General features: G+C 27.0%; 1 protein-coding gene across 1 annotated transcript in view; it reads left to right on the top strand.

Moving 5' to 3' along the window:
* Positions 1–25252, top strand: part of LOC121118816 (uncharacterized) — an 83183-nt gene that overhangs the window by 1723 nt on the left and 56208 nt on the right. The window lies entirely within an intron of this gene.

Genomic DNA, 25252 nt, shown 5'->3' with positions numbered 1-25252 from the left:
GGATACTTTTTAAATATATATATTCGAACTTTTAAAAATTCAATTATAATATTTAGTTAATGGTGGAAAAAGTGATAAAAAAGTGTAAATATTTTCTCAAAACTATAATTATAATAACTGATCATTACATTTTCCATCAGTAAAACAAATGGCTGTTTAATTTTTTAATCATTTTCCCACCAATGAGCGGTATAAGAATGTTGATTGGTGAACAAAAGTGTAGGTCTCGTTGTTAAGAGTTGAAAATTTTCCTAGGTTATAATTAATTATAGTCTATTACAGTTTGAAATAATTGATAAATTATTTCCAACTGGATTAGTAACATTTTTGTTTCCTTTTTAAAAAAAATAAAATATTCAATTTCGTAATTTTCAATATTTTTAGTGAGTATCATCATACTTGCATACTAAAACTATAAATTTGCCTATAACTAAATTATCAAAAATTTACTTATTAAAAACTTTGACTAACAAAATAATTATTTTATTAAATATTATCTTTACTTTAAGAAACAAGTTATATTATAATATATTTATTTCCTATGGCTGCCGAAAATATAAAAATGCAAATAAAACTGAGTAAACTTTAATTATCTAGAAAACTCTTTTATTTGTGAAATATCAACTCATGCAAGAATTTATAGAAATGAATTTGAATATACAATATACAACATATAACAAAATTCTTGTTAATTATATATGTCCATTCACTTCTTGTTCTTTTTTTTTTTTGAGATTACCAAATTAATTATTTTTTAATTTGATATGGGATATATTTGTATATACATTTCTTATTAAATACAAATTAAGTCAAATTTCTATGCTCTAATGTGTAATCTACTAAACACAGGGGAAATATGGAAATAATGTAACTTTTTTGGATGAATATTTTTTAATTACATAAACGAAACCAATTTGGGAAATTTTTGGCCTTTATTTCAATATACAGGCTTTTATTATTTTTTATTCGAATAAATATTAATCGATTGTTATTATTTTTTTTTTTCAAATGTGAATTTAATTTTTTTTATAAATAGAATCACTAATTTTCATTCACAAATATACTTATATTATTTTTAGATGACATTATTTCTTCTTTTTACGGACTAAATGATGTCCACAAGCATTATTGCTTCCATAATTGGACTTTTGGTCAGATTAAAAGAAAAATCTTACATCAAATCCGAAAAGCATTTCATTTTAACGTAAGCATTTAAATACCTTTAGTATACCGATCATTTTTCTACCAGTTATTCATATCTACGTTTTGAATTAAACAGCCTGAGAAAAACAGTGCTACAGTCAAACTTGGTCCCACAACCACCTGTTTTAAGCGTATCGGAGTATTAAGTAGACATTTGTAGTTTTTGAATTGATAATATTTACAAAATAGGAATTTTTGTTTTATACCAAACATGTCTTCAGTAATCATTTTTTTGCTGATTCCATTTCCTGACTGATTAATACTGGTTTGACTTTATTTTTATGCTAACTTCAAATACTGAGCTAAAAGCTTCCATGTATAAAAAAATATTTAGGGATAGGTTTTTAATAAAAAAAGAAAAGAGCTACATATAGTGGCTATTTTTAAAACTAATGTCTAAATATCGCTGACAAATATCTGTGAAAAAGTAATGGAAACATACTAGTGTGTTCCCCACATTTATATATTTCCTATGATCCAACAAAATGGCAATTAAGATATTGGATCAATAATATGTATGATATCACTTACTTTTTTAAATCCTATTCAGGTACTATAAGTCGAATTTAAAAAAAAAACAATTAACCGAAAATTGAAATTTCTTGTAAATAAGTTGTTGATTATTTTCATGATAAGATGGATGATTCAACAGTTTGCTGGCATCAATATTACATTCGTTGAATTATAACAAAATTTGATTCGATCATGCCCCAATAAATACCAGAGTACATGCTAAGAACTCTATTTGCAAAAACTAAGAAAAATAATTTAATAATGTGCAAAGGAAAACTGTGTAGACTGTATTTTTTTCTTTGGGGCGGGGGGAAATTTAGGTTAAAATGTTATTTGTGTATAGCTTAATATATTTTTGTTGTCAAGATACCTATATTTTGTATGGGTGTAAAAGTTCAATCATAATTTTTTCCCCATAAAATATTACTTTTATCCTTACCCTTTGTAAAAATAACATTTTTGTTTGGGCTGAGGAGTAAGGGCCTAAAATTGAAAAGATTACGTCAGTAGTTGTTGAAATTTAATTAACATATTGGAACTGCAACTACCAATTGCAACATCAGTTTTGAGTTTTACCTTATTAAATTTGTTGGTACTACTGTAAAATTATAGTACACGTTAACCAAACTACACTAGTATTTAATAAAGATACTAGTGAAAGAGAGGTAATATATATATCAAGGGGGGGTGAAGGGGGGGGAGGAATTGATTACTTCTGTATGTTTATTATTTGACTTGCGTAATCCTTAGCGTTTGGTATTTTGTAGATTTGTAGACACACATTTTATCGTCCTCAAAATCTCTACAAAAATGCCATCCTAAGTAATATTTAAACTGTGTCTGTGAATATGAATGTATATTTGGTATTTTGTTTCCTTATTATATCAAGCGTCTTGTCTCCACCTTCATTTGAGTATATTAAATACGTACAAAATAAGCATAAAATAGAAAATATGTACCTCACAGTTGGAACTGAATTAATTACTATTTGAGACTTTTATTACAAACATACCTGAGTATGTAGGATCTGAGAGTGAATCAGACGTTGAAAGGAAGCACTAAATTAGGGGTAATAATGTGAGCAAAAGTGTGAATAAATCTTCTTTTTTTCTTCATTATAAGAATTTGCTTTTTCAGATCCAATTAATTAGATTTTTATGCTAATGTAATAAAAGAACATTTATGTATACATACATTGAATATTTTATGAATCTCTCAGATATTTTATTGTAATTCTAATTATACATGGTGGATATGTTTTGCATGTTTAGAAAAAGAAAATCATTGATTTATACATGGAAAAGTTATTGCATTATTGAAAAATATAATTCGGTAAATTTGTTATAATAATATGAAAAGACCCTACCATGAGATTGAATTTTCAAAAAGTAAGAAGAAAAGAAGGGAGCCATACTTGTGGTTAGAGTTGCATAAAGTATCACTTTAACACGTAAAAATTTGTCTCTATTTGAAAAGGTAAAGCGTGCTTATTTTTCTCCCAATACTGTTTTTATTATTTTTTTTTATTTTTTAGGAGATAAAACCTGGGTTTTTTTTTTTATGATCATAAAACTATATTTACTTCAACAAAAATACCTTCTTTGGTCATACCCATAAATTAAAAATATGATTTAAACTTTTATCTAAGATATTGCTTTGTCAGACAGTAGTTCACAATACTTTTTAGCACTTATCTTTTCTTTTGGCTCGAAGAAGAATGGGGGGGGGATAATAATGTTGTTGCTTCCAATGACTCCAATGGTCATGAATCTGGCCAGAAACCTGGTTTTAAAGACGTGGGGGACTCTATCTTACTCTGTAGCCAAACATATGGCATTTGGGATGTTCTAGGATCTGTCGACAGTCTATTGTTTCTCCTCCAAATAAAAGATGATTCGGTTACGCTGGGGCTTAAAATCGTTCAACAATTTTTTCCCGTGGCCCGCCTAGGTGCCCTTTATATTATCTTTGAATATATGTCTTTTATAGAGCCGGTATAACTTGATCCTCAGGTGAAGTTTATAGATCTGGAGACTGTTACACGTTTTACTTGACACTTTTTGGGACAAACGTTAATTGGAGTGTCTGGAGATTCCGTCACGGAGTGTATCAGGCGTAAGACAAATTTGGGAGTACGTTCTTTATCAATCTAGGACTTGTGGGGTTTTCTCTTATCTGTGGTTGTTGATACACTCTGTTCTGTGGATACCAAAGCATCATCTTGATTTACGCGGGGCTGTGTGCCCGGCAAGCCAATTCAATAATGGTGTTCCTCCGGGTATCTTCCATCCTAAATACTTGTTTTGCATTTAAATTTGCGCAAATAACTAAAAGGAAATGTTAACTAGGCTTTATTTGAATTTAAATAACCGATTTAAATGCTTCCTTTTTTTAAGGATGTAGTTAAAGATAGTCCGGATTTACCTGGACAACCTTGTATATTAGGCTAATAAGTAAATGCTTTGAAAGTTAGCTGGTTTGGTTGTGGATCAAACTCTTACACACATAAATATTGTTATTAAATCATTGTTGACTATTGCCTTTAAAAAAAGTAGAAGAATTGTTATTAACTGAGTTGTTATATAAATATAACCCACCCATTATTTCAAAATTTAAATTTCTCAAAAATAATTTGATTAATTTGTTAAGATAATTATATATTTTTTAAAACCTTAAATGGTATGTTTTGGCCCAAAATAATTAAAAAAAGATTAATAATGACATGTTTAAGGGGTTTCTGATGCAAAATTATACCAAAATCTCATAAAATTGCCTAACAGGTTATTTTAAATCTATAAAAAGTTGCCATATGATTCATTTTAGTTAAATATTTGATAAAAATGCATTTTTTATATGTTGCATTGGTACAACGAAAAGACATATAGGGTTAAAAATACAATGGAATGAAAAAAAAAAAAATAATTAAACTTGTCCAACTTTCCTAAATATTTACAATTAGTTTGATTTAACTAATTTTCAAAAATTATATAAAACAAAAATGTATTTTATTTTGCGGCAAAAGTTACATAAATTGTACAAAATAGCCAGATTTGAATTTAATTGTGCAACAAATAATAGTAACATTTTCATTAGGCAACCTACATACATAACATTTTATCTTTGAAGATCTGTTTCTTTTTTTTTATTGGATGTAAATTGAGCAATTATATAACAGGAGTAAATAGAAATAACAAATAAGAAAAATAAATAATTACATACTTCTAGAACAATGGTTCTAAAACTTTTTACAATACTTACCTTTTATCAAAAATATACAAATTTCATAGTACCATCATTGTTTAAAATTTGACAACTGCTAATATGATATTATGCCTTTAAAAAAATGCAGACAAACCCTTCTAGTCACTCCTCAATATGCCATTGCATCTCAAATTACCAGAAAAAGACATAATTTGTAACCCTACCCTTCCTGATTTTGATGAAACCTATCAACTATTGATGCTTGTGAATGGAAACTAGCTTCTGTGAGATTTTAAAATTTGGGGCCAGGTCAAATATGTCGAACAAATCAAAACTTCAAAAAATAATATCTCCTTATCTAATCTAAATGGGATAAAATTTCACACGAGTTAGTTTCTATCAACAGGCATCAATTGTGCCTAGTTTAATTAAAATCGGAGAGGGTAGGGTTACAACCCTACGGTGAACTGAGAAGGAATTACCTCTATATGAAAATTGCATAGCATGTCTGGAGAACCACTGTATTCAAATTAGTAAATTGAAATTAAATTTTTCCCGGACTTATATTCAGTATTGTTTTACATCTATACAAATGAATTTTACCAAATTTGGCAATCACATAAATAGAATCCAGTCCCGATCCAGTGTACAAAAAATATATCATTGATCCAGAAATAGATAACAATAAAAAGGAAGTTATTGGGAATTGTTGTATGTACATAATTCTAAAGAATCAATATTTCTGAATACAACATATGTTCTCTATAAATACATTTGACACTGTGAGGTTAGTCATTAATAAATAAATGGAAGTATGTGGAAGTATCATTCATTTCCTGTTTTTATAATAACAAAATATATTACAGAAAAACATGTGTATTTTTTCCTTTGAGATTATAATAATGTCATGCACATGATTTTTATTTTCAACTTTTGTATACCAGGAGAGTAGAACAAAAAAAAAACCTTGAGAATAAAACAAATACAACTAAGATTATGAAGATATGAAAAGATCGTACATTTATGTACGTATAACGATGGGGGAAAGTTATAGAATTTTTAGAAGGGAAAAAAGGATATAAAAAAGTTGAAGAGGGTATTTTTGTCTTATAATTCTTACGTGTAAATATTTGTTTGCTCATATGAAAGTAATATCATATTATCAATTTCATTTCTATTCTTCTAGTGTGAAGAGCTTTCTAAAATTTGTAAGGCGGATTTTATATATCTATAACATAGTACACCTATACAATATGCTTTGTTTTTTCCAACTTAAATCCAAGTTTTTATTAAGGAAACCCTTGAAATGAATTATCGTATAGCATGTACGTACCTTTTCCACTTTTACAAAAATATTTTAATGAACCTTCATATGCTTAAAAATTGGCTTCACTTGATACTACGAAAGCAACTTTTTACATCCATATTTATTTTGAGAAGTTTAAAGAGGAGTCTATAAACAGTTGAAAACTCTTTTTTACTTGAATTATTGATGGATGGTTCGGATTAAACACACTAAATTTACAGAAAACCAACTTTCTTAAAAAAGTAATACAAGTGAAGGTATGAAATTCATTTATGATGAGAAATTTTTTACATGTGGCTGGCTTTTGACCTCTTTTCATGTGTCCATGTTTCCTCCTACCCCGACTTCAGCCCCCTGTACTTTGTAGTTTAGAAAATCTTGGAGAAAAATTTCTTTCTCACCTCTCATCCCAATTTGAATTTGCTCCAAGCTGCCGTCATGACAGTGTAGTAAGTCATAGGAATGGCCTTCATCATCCAAAGTGGTCAATCCTTTGACTGGTGAGTCGATTTTGTTATAACTTATAAAGGAGAAGATACTGAATAAAAACAGAAATTTCAAAAAATTGCTCGAATTGGTAAGCAGTTTGAAGTTGATATAATGTCTTATAAGGATTTTGTCTCGGTCCAGAACTCAAAAACTCAAACTCTCACCAACTATTTTTTTTCTTTTGTTTTGAAGCCAACACTAAAAAAAATTCTGGTGTAGACATTATAATTACAAAGAAACGACAATTTTACACTTATTTCCAAAATACTCTACTTATATTACATAAAAAAGAAAATTATCTCAATGATAACATCATTATTTTTCCAAAAGGAGGTGGTTTTGATGAACACTAATGAAGTATCTTGAAAGAAACAAAATATCCATTGATATAAGCTTACCCAAAATCATTGAAAATTTTAAAACAATATTACAAAAATAATATTTACATCAAACATAGTTTCATATTTCAAATAAATCCATTTTATAGTTTCTCAATGAAAAAATTACTAACTTATTTGATATTTCTACATCAAAATAAACTTATTTAGTTAACAAAGATAATCTTAAACAAATTTGAAAACAATGAAAAATATTAAATTAATTATGTAACAAAATTTCTATCTAGATTGTTGATACAACCCAATATTTACTGGATTAAATTATGGCGATTATATACTCGTTAATCAAATGTCTATTATAAGTCAAGATACCTAAGAACTTTTAGTATAGTAAAAACTTTTTGAGACATAAATCGGCCCTGTTATGACCTTTTTAAATAAAATCTATCCATTCCCTATTATTTTATTGTGACTATGCATTTTCGCTAATTTAATCCTTGTTTCTTTTTTTGTGGTACTCTCATTCTGTGGGACGGAGAAAATAGTAAGGCAATTTTTAGGACTACAATGCTTTTATAAGACTTCAACACACTCTCAACGATATCAATTTTGCACCTCCAAAAAATACTATAAAATAAGTTTTTCATTTACCAAATGCAAAAAATAAATCTGTATACCTAAAACTAAGACTTATATTTATTGTCCAACATGTTAAAGCTTTTTCCAGTTCTATTGTTTAGTTTTTTTTTTTTTTCATACTGCTTATTTCTAAATTAAAAAGAATTAGGGAACATTGTATGTCACTTAGAAAGAAATCTGGTTATTTAGTCATTGTTCAAATAGAATTTTAAAATATTGAAATTGAATAATATATATTGTGAATTAATCTTATTAAATATAAATTATCCTGATCTAAAAATAAATGGAAAATTGAAAGAGTAAATATTTAAGAGCGGGCCACTTTGACCAGTAACAGAATGGGTGTTTATAAAAAGTTAAAGCCTCCTAAAGGTCATGTTAAATTTGCAATGCCTTGAAATACTTAGTCAAATAATTTATTGATTGAAATTAACAACAAGTTGTAGAAAAATGCAACTTTAGTCCTAACTTAATTTCGAAAAATTGAAGCTTGCTAGTTTTAACAAAGCCACATACTTCAAAAAATAAACATGTTCGGAATTGAATTCATTAAACTAAGTACTTATTTAATTGAAAAAATGGAAATTTTAAATCTTCCTTGTTTTATGAAATGATTTTTAACAATTTATGTCTTTTGATAGTTAGTAAATTTTAAAAGTCATAGTATATTTAGTTATTTTTATATATAAAAAAATACAAAGTTCATTTTAAAGTTTTAAAGGTTAATAGTCATAAAACTTTTAACATATTTTTATAACGTAGTTACTGAACTAGTTAAAAAAGAAACACCAAATGTAAAACACATTTTATATGATACACATGATGATAATAATAACATCATTTAAATTTTCTGAATTTTTTAAATCTATGCTATACATTTGTATGCGTAAATATCAATGAACATACTTTTATGGATAAAAAACTTTGGGAAAAAATATTTCCTTATTTAAAATAAACTTACCATGAGTCTTTAGATTTAACAAGATATTTTTTGTTATTCATATAATAAAAAACTTTAAATTGAAAAAAAGAAGAATCAAACAGAGAAAGAAGAAAAACAAAAGCACGAATTCAAAGCAAAACAGTAAATTCAATTCAATAAAACTAAGTTAAAAATTACTAAATAAAAGAATAAATCCTAAACAATGAATTATCAAGATACAAAAATATATCATATATTATCAAATTTAACGTTATGGGAGGATATTGAAAAGCATTGGCGATAAAAAGTAAATTAAAAGGAATTAATTTTTTTTTTATGAATTTCGGTGTGTAAAATAATCTAGTTAATGTTAAATAAAAATTCTTACATTTAGGTGACATGCCTTTTTTAAATTTACATTATTTCTTTATTCTCTTTACATTAATTTCATATATCAATATATTCCCAAAAAACACATTGCAACTGCATCAAAAAACAAAAATAATTATGTATCAATAGTGACAATAATTTGTTATTTATTGTTCAAAGAAAAAGAAATAAGCATAGTTAAATGAAAAAAGATAATAACATCTTAAAGTAATTCTGCTAAGCAATTAAAATTAGAAAAAAAACTTTTAGAGAATTCCATTTCCATTCATATCCAACCTCTCCAGCACTTCGCAAAATCTTAAGAGGAGTTTTTCCAGAATAGTAGGTATGCAAGAGTTTTACGTCTTGCAGCTTAATTACTAAGTACTCTATTTTGAAGTGAAATCTATGTTGAGGCGTTGACATTAAAGCAAATCCCCCATTTTTATTTTGAATTGAAATATTTCCTCAAAAACTCACTGGTCATATTCACAAATCTTAACCACTTTTGGGCAATATCATAACAGATGTTTTGAATTATCTAAACTGGGCTTACAGAATGTGCTGTCTCTCTCTCCATCTTTGACTCTCAATTAATGGGTAAAAGGGGTTGAATTAGCCATCCTGTAGCGGAGCCACTTTTCGTTTGAGTCCATGAAAGGGTTGGAAAATATTGTTTTTGTATTTTTCAGTAGAACTAAATTGAAAGAAACGTTTACTCAACAAATCAGCCAGATAACCCACAATTTGGTTTTTGATGGTTGTATTGCAGACATTTGAAATAGATATGTTTTATAGGTCATTTATTACGGAATTACGGGGCTATAGAACTTTTTTTAATACAGCTAATCATTGTTTTTATTCTTTTAATATACAAGAAGGTCGTAGGTGTGGCATCTGTGGACTCGCTCCACAAGTGCATTTATTTTTTAAAGCGGTTAAAGTTATTTACAGTGAAATAAAATACGCCATTGTAAATCACATAACTATATAAGCCTTAGTTTAATTGAATATAGTATCCAAATGACTTTTAGGACTAGTAGCTTTCATAAATCTTAAAAAATAGTCATTTAAGGTCAACAAAGATCCAGAAGAGCATTGAAAATGTCTGACTTTTATTTTTTTTTCAGAACCATAAATGTCTTTTTCCAAAATGGCTTCAGAAATCGGAGTTTTACCCCTATTAATGAATAAATTATTTCTAAATCACTTAAAATTTATAATTTCAGGCTACATTATGTTCAGAATCTTAAAAAGTTTATGTAATAAATTGTTTAAAGTTTGAACGTGGAAATCTTGTATTGTTTTTTAGAGATGAGAAAAAACTGTGAATGTACCAAAAATTTATTCTCCAAAATAATAAAATTTTGAATTAAATTTCCCAACATATCCCGTTGACAAAAATCATGATGCTATATTAAGTTATAGCCGATATTTGATGGTTAAACACCGGGTTATAAGCTTCTTTTGGCTTTTGTATAGAAAAAGGTTGTATAAAGAAGGGAGACAACATTTAAAAAAATTTGGAATCTGTTATCCTTGCTTAGTTTTAGGAACATACTTTAGACTAAGGAAAAATTCATTTTGTACGCTAGATTGAACTCCAATTCATACGGATTAACAAACTCAGGAAGGGCTCAAGGAAAGAATTCAAATATGGGAAAAATTAATGTAACCCACTTTGAGTCCCCCTCTACTATTTTCTATCGTGTTATCTAGAGTCTCAGGCTAATGTTGATTTATATTGGAAATTGGTATCTAGTTGCAATGCCATTAAAAAAGCGTTTGTAGAACTTTTGAGAAAATACATCAGTACAGCTTAAAACTCTTTCTACTTTTGTTTATCGGATGTAAAGGCTGAGAACATCAAACATATTAAATGAGTAAATTATTAAAAACATACATTCTGTATATGGATTTCAAATACAATTTCTAGGTCGGATGAAGTAATTGTAAACATAACAAAAAGTAAATTATAAATAAGGTCTAATACTGTTTACTTATATCACATAAAAAATACCTATAAAAGTTATGAATAATCCGTTAATACAGAATGTCTTAAAATATATACATATAAATTTTATAAATATTTGAAAAATAATCGATAATTTCCTTTTGATATAACTATTTCACAAAATAGCTTAATAAATTGTGAGCTTTAAAGTAGTATTAAAAAATTAAATTAAATTAAAATTTGGAATCTTAACAAGATAACCAATTTTATAACTTTAATTAAATTTGTAAAACTAATTTAATTAATGATATTTTCATTTATTTTTCATTCATTCATAATGTACATATATAATATATGCAATTTATAAATGCAAAGGTATGCAAATTCTATTATTGATTATACTACTTCTAAAATACTTTTTTTAAAGTTAAGATATATTCTTCAAAAAGCTAAAAAAAAATAAATAGTTTAAATTATTTAGAGGTTGATTTATCGAAAAATTTTACTTGTCAAAAAGTAGGAATTATTTTAGTAGAATTATAAATTGCAATATGTATGTTTATAAAGGTTGAACAAAACTTATTTCATCCAACAAAGACAAAATAATGCCTTTGCGTTTGTCTAAAGCCAAATAATTACGATATGAATAAAATTTTGAAATAGAAATGAAGACATATTTTTGATGAGAAAGTCCACGTAAAATCAGTTACATAGGTTACAAATAGAATTAATGAGAAAAATTGCTAAAATATCCTTCATAAGCAATTATTCAAGATCGAGCATACCACAAAATTATATTTGAAGAAAATTAAATCGAAAAATGTAGCTTATAAATTTATTCATCTTTACGAGAAGAATTAGTTTATACCTATGAAAGTTACTGATTTTGCCAAAAACTTCAAAATAGCCACCCAAAAAAAAAAAGTGATACTTAGAGCAAAAAACAACTTCTCTGGCTCCACAATGTGTGATATAGCCTATTTAAACATCCTTTTCGAAAGTTTTTTTATTCACTACTCCAAATATTAAAATTTACCAATTCCGAGGATTGTTGCAAATATGGCCTTAATTTGAGAATTTTGTATATTATAGACTTGGATTTGTATTAATTGACAACTGTTGATAGATGTTGTGATAAAGAACGAACAACGTATTTTTTTACTATTAATCGAATAATTGTATCATATAAAATAATACATTTATGTATGTGACTTAATCATTTATGAGATATGTTTTGGATAAACAGTAAGAATAAGACTTTCCATTTGGTTTTCCTGAGTACTTAATTCAGCAAGATACAGGATATGTCTAAATACAAAAAATTTCACATTAATTTTTATCTGCATTTAAATATTATGTAAACTATAATAGTAATTTTTAAGGGCATCAATTATGAATAAAAATTTTGAAATAAATTAAATCATCTTGAGTCGCCTTGATAGTGAATTATATCAGCACATTTTCTTAATAGATCGTCCAAAAATCAAAATACTACTTTTGCTGAATATATTAATATGCTTGTGAATAATAATCACTAAAAGTAAAATACATTGAAAAAGATTTTATTTATAAAAAATGTAACACTTACTCAAAACAGCTTTTCACCCATATTTACCCAAACTACAATATATAGTTGTATATGTTTTTGACGTTTGGGACAAAATATCCTATTTTCTTTTGTTTATAGATGCATATCAACACTGTATTAACCAAATTGTACTAAAAAAAGTTTGCTGTTAGGTGGTAGTCATATCATTTTTCGACATTCTTTTGTTGTGTTGGAATTTTTGTAATAGCTTATAAGAAAAAGTAAAGATATGTAAAATGATTTATTTTATTTTTAATTATGCTCATTTGATTATATTCATTAATCTTTAAAAAAATTTATTATTTAAACATTATTCTCAATTTTATAGCAAAATTATTTTTAACTAATAAGTATATTTTGCTTGGTAAAAGAAGAATAAATACCTTATAGTGTGATTTTTTTCCCAACAATTGTGTCGAAATAAGATATCTTTTTTTAAAAACATAAGTTGGTCATAAATTGAGTAAACGAATAAATATATTTTATACATTCTGAAGTATTAAGGAAAATTGATTTTTTCTTGGCTGAAAGTACAAGGAATGATAAAAATTCTAAAGGAAGGAAAAGAAGAAGGAGATTGAATTCCTCCTAATAATAATCCTGAATCAAATTGCAATTCAGCGGATGAATACAGTGGGGATTTAACAGATCATTTAAATCGATGTCAGCTTCAGAGAGAAGATATGTATTAAAAAATGACAAAGTTAGTGATAGAAGTGAACAAATTCCCGGGGGCACTGAAACATCCAAAGTTAATATAAAAATGGCTAAATCCCTAAAGTATTATGGAGAATAATCATGTCAATGACAATTAGCCGTTCTACAAAACAAATTAAACACTTAGCATCTTGAAATCAATAAATCAAACTTATGTCTTTATGAAAAATTCAAATGAAATTTCATTCTTAAACAAATTGAGGTAGCAATTGAATTTTATTTAAGTCAACTAGGAGTATATATTATTGGTATGGAATGTCTGAAGATATTTTTTTTTTTTTGAAAAGTCGTGAAATTTGTAAAAATCTAAACAAACTTTTTGTAAAATTAAATCACCAGCCAAAAAATTTTATCATTTAAGTTTAGATATAATTGGACCATTTCCAAATGTTAATGGCAAAACTATGGCCTTAACAGTAATAGACACGTGTACAAAATGGTTTGAAATATTCCCAACTTCCTCTGTCAACACGTGGATAATATTGTCACAATTAGAGAGCGGTTGGTTTCTCGATATGGATATCCCAAAATTATTACAACTGATCGTAAAGGACAATTTACGTCAATTTTGTGGGAAAAAAGAGCCAAAAGTTCAACATCATTAACATCAAAACTACTCCATATCATCCACAAGGTAATTGGTTAATTGAGAGAGAGCACCGTACTCTAAAGGAGGCTATGCGTTGTAAGATTCTTGAATCAGGTCAAAATTGCGTGGATATTCTTCATAAAATATTATTAGGCCTACATACAACTGTCAAATATGGTAAATTTTATCTCCTGTAGAGTTAGTTTTTAGACAGCAGATCCGGTCTGCAGGAGTAATTTTGAAATGGGACATAAATGTTAAGACAAAGGTATACACAAATCACAATTTTTAAAAAAAAGGAGTTGAAGCTCAAAAGTCTATTAAACTGTGACTAATTCTATATTTTGAACCCACCTATAAAGAAATGTTTTGCCCCTTTCTATTCAGCCCCATACAAAGTTTTACGTAAATTAAGAAAAAAAATTAAAATTATAAAAAATGGCAAACCCAAATCTATTTCAATTTACAATCTTAAGCCAAATGTATTTGAGGGGGGGAAGTATGTTGTGCAGTATAAAGAAAATGACTATTTTCTGCACAAAAACCTTTATTATTGTTCTCTTATTGTTTATTGTATTATTTCTTCATAAATATTTTTTATAATCAGCAGTAACGTGTTGTTTGATGAATAAAGAGTTATAAAAAATGTATAAAAGTGAAACAGAAATTAGTATTGGATCTAATACTACATGTATACAGGGTGTGCTGTATATAGTGATCCCTGATGTATATCATAATTAATATGCATATTTAGTTTATGTAAATTGAATAAAATCTAAACGCTGGTATGTAAAAATGAATGAACTCTCGCAGGTGTTCCATAAGTAGGATACGAGGAACACTGTTTGTGTTAGGGAGACTATATTCCTCATCAGCCATCCCATAATTTAATTTATTTTCCTTAAACTTTTATTATTATTCTTTCATTATTGAGAAAAGAACACATATTTAATGTTATAAGTATTGAGTAGTTATGTGTCTCATGAAAAAGGACTTTGGTGTTTTTGTGTGGAGTTATCATCTACAGGGATGATCTTAAAATCTATTACCTATAGTTCCAAAATAAGCCATTTTAAGGGATAAGCTTAGTAATTTATATTTTTATACATATATTTGAAAAGGTACAAAAAATATAAAAAAATAATTCATAATACAAGTTCCCTTGTCAACTACTGCTTTGAGTCTTTTTAGAAATGATTCACAGGATTTACCGACAAAGGATTCAGGTAATGCATCCCATTCCCACTCAGTACTCACTTTGCGAGATTTAACATTTTGATGTTGTATTGTTCCTACCTTCGACTCCAGATTACCCTAAATAAAATAATCGAGGGGTTAATATCTTGGTTCGAAGGAGGCCAAATTTCCTGTGCCAAAATTCTATCAAAGACTGCAACCACTACTAAGTTTGTCTTCTGGTATGTATTGGGGCTCTATCTTGCTGAAAAATAAGTTGTTTTTGAACTTCTGGGATTAATACAAAGGAAGGAAAGCAGGATCCATAATTTCGGATATGTAGCGTTTTTAGTTCATCTGAAAACCATTTTTAAACAAAACAAACGGAAGCTTGAAGATTGATTTGAAAATCTATATCACACCATCAACGATTCTGCATATTTAGGCTTAAGGACTACTGTTAGATCTGATGGTATCTCATTACATGGACCAGCTATGATTCGTTTATTTTTTGAGTATTGAACATAGCTTCCAGGTCAAAGTTTTTATCGGCTGAGAATATAATTTCCGTGTGTCGCGTAAAACTTTGAAATAAAATTGGACTTCGTTCCACACAGAGCGCTGTCGTTGTCTTAGTTATGAACGTTTGGAGATGAAGCTTTATTAATTGCATTTTGAGATCCTCATGGACTATCCAGAGTACTGTGGTATTCAAAATATTATGTTGATCTCCCAATTTAAGAGCTGATCTTCTTGGGTTCCTATAAATCTGAGACAACTTTGGAGATCCTTGTAGTACAATTATTTGTTGCTCACGGCTGATCTTTGATAACTTTGTTGATAAATTAGCAGGAAAATGTTCCCCTAAAGGCGTTTCTAATTTTCGGTTGCTTCATTTGTTTTTTATGAAGCTCAATAACTAATCCTTTTCGAGCCTCCAACTTGACAAAATGAAAACTGATTTTGACTTATCCCTTTTTAGTTTTGGGGAAAGGAAACATCAATTGATTGTAGAAAATTGAGGCACCAAATTATAATGAATAGAAGATTAATGTTGGCAAAAAAGAGCTTTGTCAATACGGATCTGAATGACCCTGTAGATTATTAAGGCAAAATTTGTCTTTTAGCCGACCCCTAATTAGTCCGGACATTGCTATACAATTCTAGGTACTGTCACCAGTGTATAATATTTGTAACAAACAATAGTTCGATAATTCCTTTAAAATCATTTGTTATATATTTTAGTTATTAAGAACCTTATTTTTATATTCATAGTCTTACAAATATCTGCTTTGTTGCTAACTTCCTATTGGTGAGTGTTGTCTTATTTTTATTGATACAAATTCAACAAATATTTAGTTAAATTTTATAGAATATTTACAACTGATTGAGTAAATAACACAATAGAAAGAAAATTCAATATTATCAATACCTACCAACGAACTACGGGTGCATTTATTTTAACATTCTTTTGCAAAATAAAAATATTATTATATGACAAAATACATAAAAATTTAGCTTAATTTTTTTAAATCTGTAAATGTAGAATGATCCTTCATTTATAGCAAATTTGAGATTTGTAGAGGTATATGAGTACTATTAGTTTTATTTTTTAATATGTTGTATAATATTAACTTCTATAGTATATCAATATATCGTAATATTTTTATGAAAGATTATTTATAAAGTTATATTAAATAGTATTTTTTGCATATTTTATTTTTATCTTCATAAGTAAAGTTTTGTTAAATCTTTTTGCTTGCCTGTCTAGGTAAATTCTCAATTCAACACATACTTCATGCATTCAATTAGTTTATGAGTGGTTAACATACTTAATTATCAATTATCGAAAAGTCAATATAAGTTTTTTCATTTGCTCTTATGATTTATCTAGCCCAACAAGGAATACAATAAAAGATAATTTTGTCATTTTTATTTGTAACATGCCTTTTTTTTAAAATAACTGATTAATTTAAAAATAACCTTTCTTTCAATGTGTACCAAATTTTACATCCCCCCAACTACTATTTGATACTATGACATCACAGTTTTAAAGTAATGTGTTAAAAAAGTATTCAATTTTTTCACTGTTGGCTATAGTATTATATGGACAACTATTAAGGGTGTTAGAACGTGAAATGAAGTAACAAATTGTTAAGACTTCAAACTATCTAATATAACTTATGTAACATCAATAATTTGAAAGTCTGCCATCTTGTAAACATACACCATAGAAAGATAAATTCTATGTATCTTAAAATACAAAGTTTATCTGTATTAAAGTAGAATTGTTTGTTAGAATGAAAAATAGTCATTTTTGATTAAAAATTAATAATATATAGTCAAATAAACTAAATTTCGCAGGAGTTTTGCATGTAAAATTGAGTGTGTATACTATATACGGGTATACGATCTAAAAATTAACAATGTAGTCAAATTAATGAAATCAGGCAAATGTTTTGTATTTAGCATTGAGTTAAGATAAGAAAAGAAACTCAAAAACCAAATTGAAATTATGTCAATGTCTGAATGTGATTTCATCCTTTATGTAACAAAAAATATTAAATACTTATTTAAAACCTGACAAGTGAAGTCATACATCGCAAATCCGCTAAGCTAAGATAAGCAAGTAATTTGCTAAATCGATGAACTGAATCAGAAATGCAATAATACTCCAAACTGGAATTTCAAAACATGTTACATCTCCACTGCTAAATTACAGAGATTTTTTTATGTTTTTATGGGTTAAAGTGTAAAAACATCATTTTTCATCATCAGTGATTGAAATATATCGAATTATTAATGATATATCTTCCTCTCTTAATGTATACCCATAATTTTTTGCTATATATATAGCTTATTTGTGGCTATTATTATATTGCAATCTATCACTGCATTTAGATATATCAATCAAAGCAAATGGATATTTTATAAATCGAATTAATTTAATATACTAACAAGTAATTTGTATTAGATTTCTTTAAAAAAGGGGGAATTGCACTCCTCCAAATAATATGAGTTATTATTTACATTCACAATATAATATTATGGAGATAAGGTTCAGGTTATAATCTTATCAATCTCATTTTTTTCTATATTTTCCCTTATACTAGGTATATGAACTTGAGTAAGATTTAATTTGGCCTTCTTCTCGGACTCTACAAAAATCACATCCATAGTAATAATCAGAACCTCATCAACTTTTATATTACAATTTTAATCTGTCAATGTTTTTTATATGAACAAATATTGTCAAGTTAAATTCCCATTAAATAAGTGGAAAATTGTAACAGAACTGCTTTTAAATATTTTGTATAGCAGTAAAATTATTTTTTATATAAACATACAAAATATGATATGGTAAAATTAGAGGTATTTTTTTAGTTTTATATTATCCCTAATCATCACAAAATTGTTCTCCCTCACATAACTCAAGACCCAAAATATCTGACGAAACATTTATGTATTGATTTCTAATCCATTAGAATTTTATAGTGTTCAATGATGGAAAATACGAAAAAAATACTTTTCTCCAAATTATAATTTGAAAACCATTCAATACTTACCCAATGCCAATTAGTAGATTAAAACTAAGCAGAGAGATATCCTTTTTATATATAAACTAAGGTGTTTTTTTCCTTTAAGTACATATAAAAAAAAGAACAATCAAAGTTTCGAAGGCCCATTAAACGATAATTACATGGAGTAATTACTGTTTTTTTCTTATAATGCCAGAGGTGTATATATATAAATTCTTGCTTGGCTGAAGAATACAGATATTTATAAATAAAAAACATTTATGATATAATTATTGATAAGTATAGTGCTTACATAATAATTTCTCAATGTGATATGAAACAAAGAATTTTATTACATGTATTGAGACAACTTTTATTGCAATTGCCTTTTTTGGTCAAACTGCTGGACTTTCACTTCTCATGATGAGGTCAAATAAATATGAAATGTCATTCTATTGCGTCATTTATTTTGTAGCTATGTTACTCAGGGTCAAAAATATTCAGTTAAAGGTATCTAATTATATTCACAATATTTGTTTCCTTCCCATTTTTTATATGAAATTACGAAAAAATAATCTGTTACATATTAATATATAAACCGTCACTTATTGAAAAACAATCATTCATACTCATTTTCTCTATAAATGCAAATGGTGTAGTGTCCGAGATAAATTCGTGAAGTTGACATAAACCAATTTGGATCACTTTATTCTGAATACTTTGACATACAAAATTACATTCTTAAAAGTATGGACAATTCTGATTAATAAACAATAATTAAAAAATTAAAACATACATTTTTAGTATGGAGGCAAAAAGAGAGGGTGTCTGATTTGCTCCATGCCCAGTTGAGTGTCAAGAAGATCATAAAGCTTGATTGTTGCTTCGGGATCCACGCCCAATTGAGTGTTAAGAAGATCATAAAGCTTGAATGTTGCTTCGGAAGTATTGCTTACAAGATTAAAAGCATTGCAGCTTGAGGTCAGAACCCTGGTAGTGGTACAAGTTGGAAAATCAAGATCATGGAGAGACAGACTCTGATATCACTAGAAGTCCGTCCAAGTCGATGAGACAGCTCTCAATCTCAGTCATAGAACATTGAAGAGGTATATATCAAGGATTTGGAGAAGACCTATTATGTACAAAGACAAGAGCAACTTCTTTTAACAGAAACTAAGACCAACTGGGACTGGAGAGGCCATAAATTGTTGAATTGATAATGCAATAACAGTTTGCATCTAATCCCCTATGCTATTTAAGGCGTAATCGAAAAATAATCTGAGCTACGCCCCCACCAAAATTTGAATAAGCTTAATTCCTTCCATCAAAAAGCAGTGGGCGTTGATGTCCGAGACATTCATTTAGAAGTGCTCAGGCATATTTAGGCCAAGTTGGAGAACATGATAACATCCAAAAGAAATAATTCTGGAAAATAGAAGGATATATCAATACAGAATTGTGTGATAATGCCTCAATGTTGTACTTCTTTTTCATTATAGTTAAATTTTACTGAATATGTTACTCTATGATCAAAAAGTTAACAATTTCACATACCTAATTTTAGTTCGAGTAAACAAATGTAACTAATTTTGCCTTTATTTGATACAAGATAGTATTAATTAAAGAGATATCATCTTAGTTTTATTATTTATTACTTCATTCCTCCATGATGGGTTTTAATATACATTTATAATCATAAAACTCTGTTAATATTCAATTCTATTTTAAAGGATAATAGCAAAATAGCTTTATTATTTGAAAATGGAACTGATATTAGTATGTATTGCTTTGGTCTCCATTTATAGTTGATTAGCTATAGATAATAATAATTACAATAGTGAAGTATCCACTCTAAATCAAATTATATTACAAGTTTTCAAGATAACAGAATCTTTAAAATATGGAGCAAAAAAAACCATATCATTCAGTATTCTTCGACGAATTATTGTTAGTTTTTATCTATAAATGTTTCTTCTTACCCTTTGAAGAGGCTGTCAATTGTGCATAAATTAACCAAAAGTGATTATCATGATAAAATAATAAGAAATAGATAGATTTCACTTGAAATTTCATATCGGGGCAAGGAAAGTATCTGAAATGTAAAGCAAATTTAGACTAAATGGCTAAAATTATTGAATTTATTCACTTATCCCCAAATTTGAATAGAAAGTCTGTAATACAATCATATATGTTTATGAAATATTGGGCTGTACGTGCCCATACATATATGAAGTAAAAAAAATAGTGGCGATCGTCTTTTTTTCTTGATTTTTGTTCAAGATATTTTTTTATATTGGCGTACCCTTAATTATTATGCTTTTTAAATTAGTTTTGGAGACACAATGGGAATATATAACTTGCCCAATAACATCATACAAAATTATCTATTCAATTATATGAGCAAATAATATTTTATTCATGCAAAGTAATTGTATATATTCATTTTTAAATGTTTCAACATTTTACGTAATGCAAAAAATGATAGTTTTAGATCATTTTCAAGTAAAAACTACAACTTATTCACTTTCTTTGGAGGCAAATACCTTTATTTTAAAGTTTTGTTGTTTATATTTCAATTGATGTATGTACTCAAATACATTTGATCTCATATTATGAAGAAATAAGAAAAACATTAAAAAATGCTTCAAAAGCATAAATTAGCATTTAAGAAAAAAGTACATGTAACTTTTTAATATTTTCTCTTATTTTCATTACTTACAAAATTCAAAAAAATATTACATTGTCAAGAATCTTTAATATTCTATATTCAATTTTAGTCGGTACTAACCAGCTGATCACGAATCTATAATTAGTTTTTTGTACAAAATCTGATTTCAAAAAGTGTTGATTTGAATTTTTGGAGTATATTTATTGATTTTATAGGTTTCTGTCAACATTTGAAACATTAAAATTTATTTATTTATTGTAAAATTATATGTTAATTTTAAATATGTGATTATATGTATTTTATAAGAACAAAAACTTCCAATGTGTAATCAAACATTTTTTACACAATTAGATAATACCAAAAGAACTAGCAAACAAAGATAGATGAAAGTATATAAGTATATTTAAATATATACAGGGACATAGTTATTTATGAACATAAATATATTCACAAAAAATACATATTTAATAAAAGTTTATTTTGTTAATTCCTCTAAAAGTCTACAAACAAATAAAACAAAACTTTAAAAATGAATATTATCTAATTAAGGTAGTTTTTTCAAAAACGAAATATATTTATTTTTATTCATATATATATTTATCGGTTTGGCTGATTTTTCTTACACTCTTGGGATTTATCTTCAGGATATTAAATAATTTATCTGGGTTAAACTATATATATATATATTTAAAATAACGATTTTCTGATATTGTTATATGAATTCATGTATATACACTTATGAAAGTAAACAATACATTTTCTGATAATTCTAAGCCATTGGAACTGTTCAGACTTACTTTTTAAAATATTATAAAGGATAATATCATCAAAAGAAATCTTGGAAGGGGTTGAAATTATACCGAATCTGACCGATTTGGAGTCTGTAGGTCTAAAAGCCCACTTATTTAGTTCCCCAATGCTTAGAAACCTTTATAAAGAATGATAAACCTTCTCACACGTCTAGTAAGAACCCAATATTCTTTAAGGTAACTTATAGAAAAAGGAGATGTTATCTCCGTATGTTGGGATGCTAACCTATTAGAAAAGCCAATATGTGTTACACTATGAAGGATACTCTTAATATCATCAATCTCAATCCAATGTCTTCTTGCAAAATAGTAAAGATAAAATTTTTTATAGATGAACATTTTTGAAGCACTTGTGATGAGTAAAATGCAGTGATTGAGATTTAGTTATGTAATTGAACGATTAAGACTGTAATTTTGTTCTGTTATGATCATATGTTTGTTTAGTAATGTTTTTAGCTGTATACATTCAGTTTTTGGTATACTGAAATTTCTGATATACATTCGGATATCATCAAAAGGAGCTGTTAGTACCCCCCTCACCGACAAAATGTATTCATATGAACCGTCTAAAATATTTACGTATTCCTATTCTTTTTTTTTTATTTGTTTATCTCCATTAATTCTACAAAATAAAGTTAAGTATTTGAGATTAATAAAATACTTATTAATATGGCCCTCATTGAGACACACATAGTTAATTTAGCCTTTCACACGCAAAGGTTTGCTAATTCTGATCCAGAGCAATAATTGTGATAATTTATTTACTTTTTAATTAGTTTGCTATCTATATTTCCGTTTGATTGTGACTGGGAAATATTTATTTGTCCTTTGCAATGTCTTTAATAAATTCCTCAGAGAAAAACATAAATTAAAATCGAAGATAATAATAAAAAGATGAAGAATACAAATTTAATCCGCCTTTATTATGCTAAAATAATATTATCTTGCTTTTTTTGTTGAAAAATCATAAATGAAGGAAAAAAAAAAATATTTCATTTAGTGATATTTTTTTTTTACATATACAGTTCGTTTACCATTCCTGGGGTATCTCCAATTACTCCAAAAATTTTAATACAATACCTATAACAGAACAAATGTATTTATGTCTATAAATATAGAACTGTGCCATACTCTATATTGAAAGTAAGGCAAGTGTATGTATAATGAGTTTCTTTCTAATTATAATTCCTCTTCTTCATATGGAAAAGTCTAAAAGTGTTTTCTTTTCTCTAATAACGAAAAAAAATCCAATTTCTTTTATTTTTAGTATACAGAGTGGAAAAAAGATTTTTAAAGTTTTGGTAAGATGTAGACTTCTCTTTTTTTTTCTAATTTTGAAAATACGGGAAGGAGAAGGGGAAGAAGTTTCACATTCTATGTATTTACTAACACTATTGTTTTTTTTAACTCTTTTATTGTGTTAAGTTGAGAAAAATAATAACGTATATAAAATTTCGGGAATGAAATTTTAATTTAATTAACTAAATTTTCTTACTTCTATTCATAGTGGTTTTTTTTTTAAATAGAGGAATGTTTTAGAGGAAAACAAACATAAAATACAAAGATAATTTATTTTTTTGAATTAACATAATATTTTTTATATATTTCTATGAATTTAGTACTTTTAATTTATAATTAATTATATGAATGTATCTTTTTTCAAAAGTTGTTCTTGGAAATTGTTTACAAAATAACTATTTTAAAGAATATATCGAAACAATTAAATATTAGATGTATGTAAGTAATTCAGGGATAAGTCTAATTTATCCATAGACTGGAGTTTGTTGAAGAGCCAGAAGGACCTTCGGCCCCTTAAGATTTATTTTATAAACTTGTACGTTTTAAATAGTTACTATATAAATAAATATAATTTGTGCCAGTTCAAAACAATTTTCAAACTTGGTTTTTGCTCAAAAATTGCATATTCCATGTTGGTAGGAGTGTAAATTCTCCAATAAATTAATATTGATTCATGACAATAACCATCAAGCTCAACACAATTATCTAGATGGTTTTTACTTATATAAAAAAAATAACATTCTAATCAAAAAACTTATTGTCTTCAATCTAAATTTTTGAGGTATGATGATTATGCATTATTCATACCAATGTTTGTTTACAGGCAAGGTTATTATGTGTATAAGTACGATAAATGTTAATAATACTCATTCCGTTAATATACGGCAAATTGACCATGACTCGTACAATTAAAAATTGTTTAATTTGAAAGTGTGTTGCAAAGGGCTTACAAGCCGAAATTCATTTCAATACCTTGCAGGCTCATGTTGGTTTCTAAGAAAATACTAAGGACTTAAAGAATTGTAAAAAATATTGATGGAATCACTATAGCTTATGCACAACACATTCGGGAAAAATTGTTCTTTTGAATTCAATTTGTGTAAGCTCGCACCCTAGAATGAGAAATATACTTTATGTATCTGGACTTCACACAAGATTCCTAGGTTATTTGATGTAATTGTAATACTTTAATGTTCACTTATACTTAATCAGTGCAACTTCTATAAGCAATTAAAAAAACGTTAAACGACTATATATTTGCGATACAAAAATTGTAATTTTTTTTAAATTATCTGGTTTTATGTCTCTTTCAAAATGGCAAACTTCTAAATAACATGTTTCCCAACAGGTGGTTCACCAAAAGCTGATGAAAATTAAAATACAATTTGTTAAAAATATAATTTTCGAAAAGGTAAGAAATAAAATATGGGTGTTGGATTGAAACTAATTGAACACTTATGCTCTCTATGGTCCTTAGTATTATTTGCAATCATTCTTCTATCAGTTTTTGACATATATATTGTCTCGTACAAGTGTTCATTTAAAATTCGATTGTTTGAACTCGAATTAACCCTTCTTAAACTGTAAAGAGTTTATCATAATTAATTAAAGAATAGATAGACTTTCAGTTCGGAATACTTTGCAATTAACTGTTTTATAGATATTTTTCTATTTTTAGAGAAAAGTTTGAGAGATCAAATCTAAATGATAATCGTAATATAGAGAAATATAAAATTTTAAAAGTATATGTACAAATAATGTATAATACCTATACATATAAATTTCTACGTCAGAGACATTTGAAACATACAGAAACGAATCCTTTGATCTTTTATTTAAGTTTACTGGTTTTATGTTTTCTATTATATGGCTAATTGTCTTTTAAAGTATTATTTTATCTTCCCTGTTATTTTAAAAATATTTAAATGTTTTTTTTTCAACTATTATAACATCT

Source organism: Lepeophtheirus salmonis, chromosome 5 (genome assembly GCF_016086655.4).
Source record: "Lepeophtheirus salmonis chromosome 5, UVic_Lsal_1.4, whole genome shotgun sequence".
Taxonomy (NCBI): domain Eukaryota; kingdom Metazoa; phylum Arthropoda; class Copepoda; order Siphonostomatoida; family Caligidae; genus Lepeophtheirus; species Lepeophtheirus salmonis.
The sequence above is the reverse complement of the archived record's forward strand: the minus strand, read 5'-3'. Positions and strand labels throughout refer to the sequence as shown.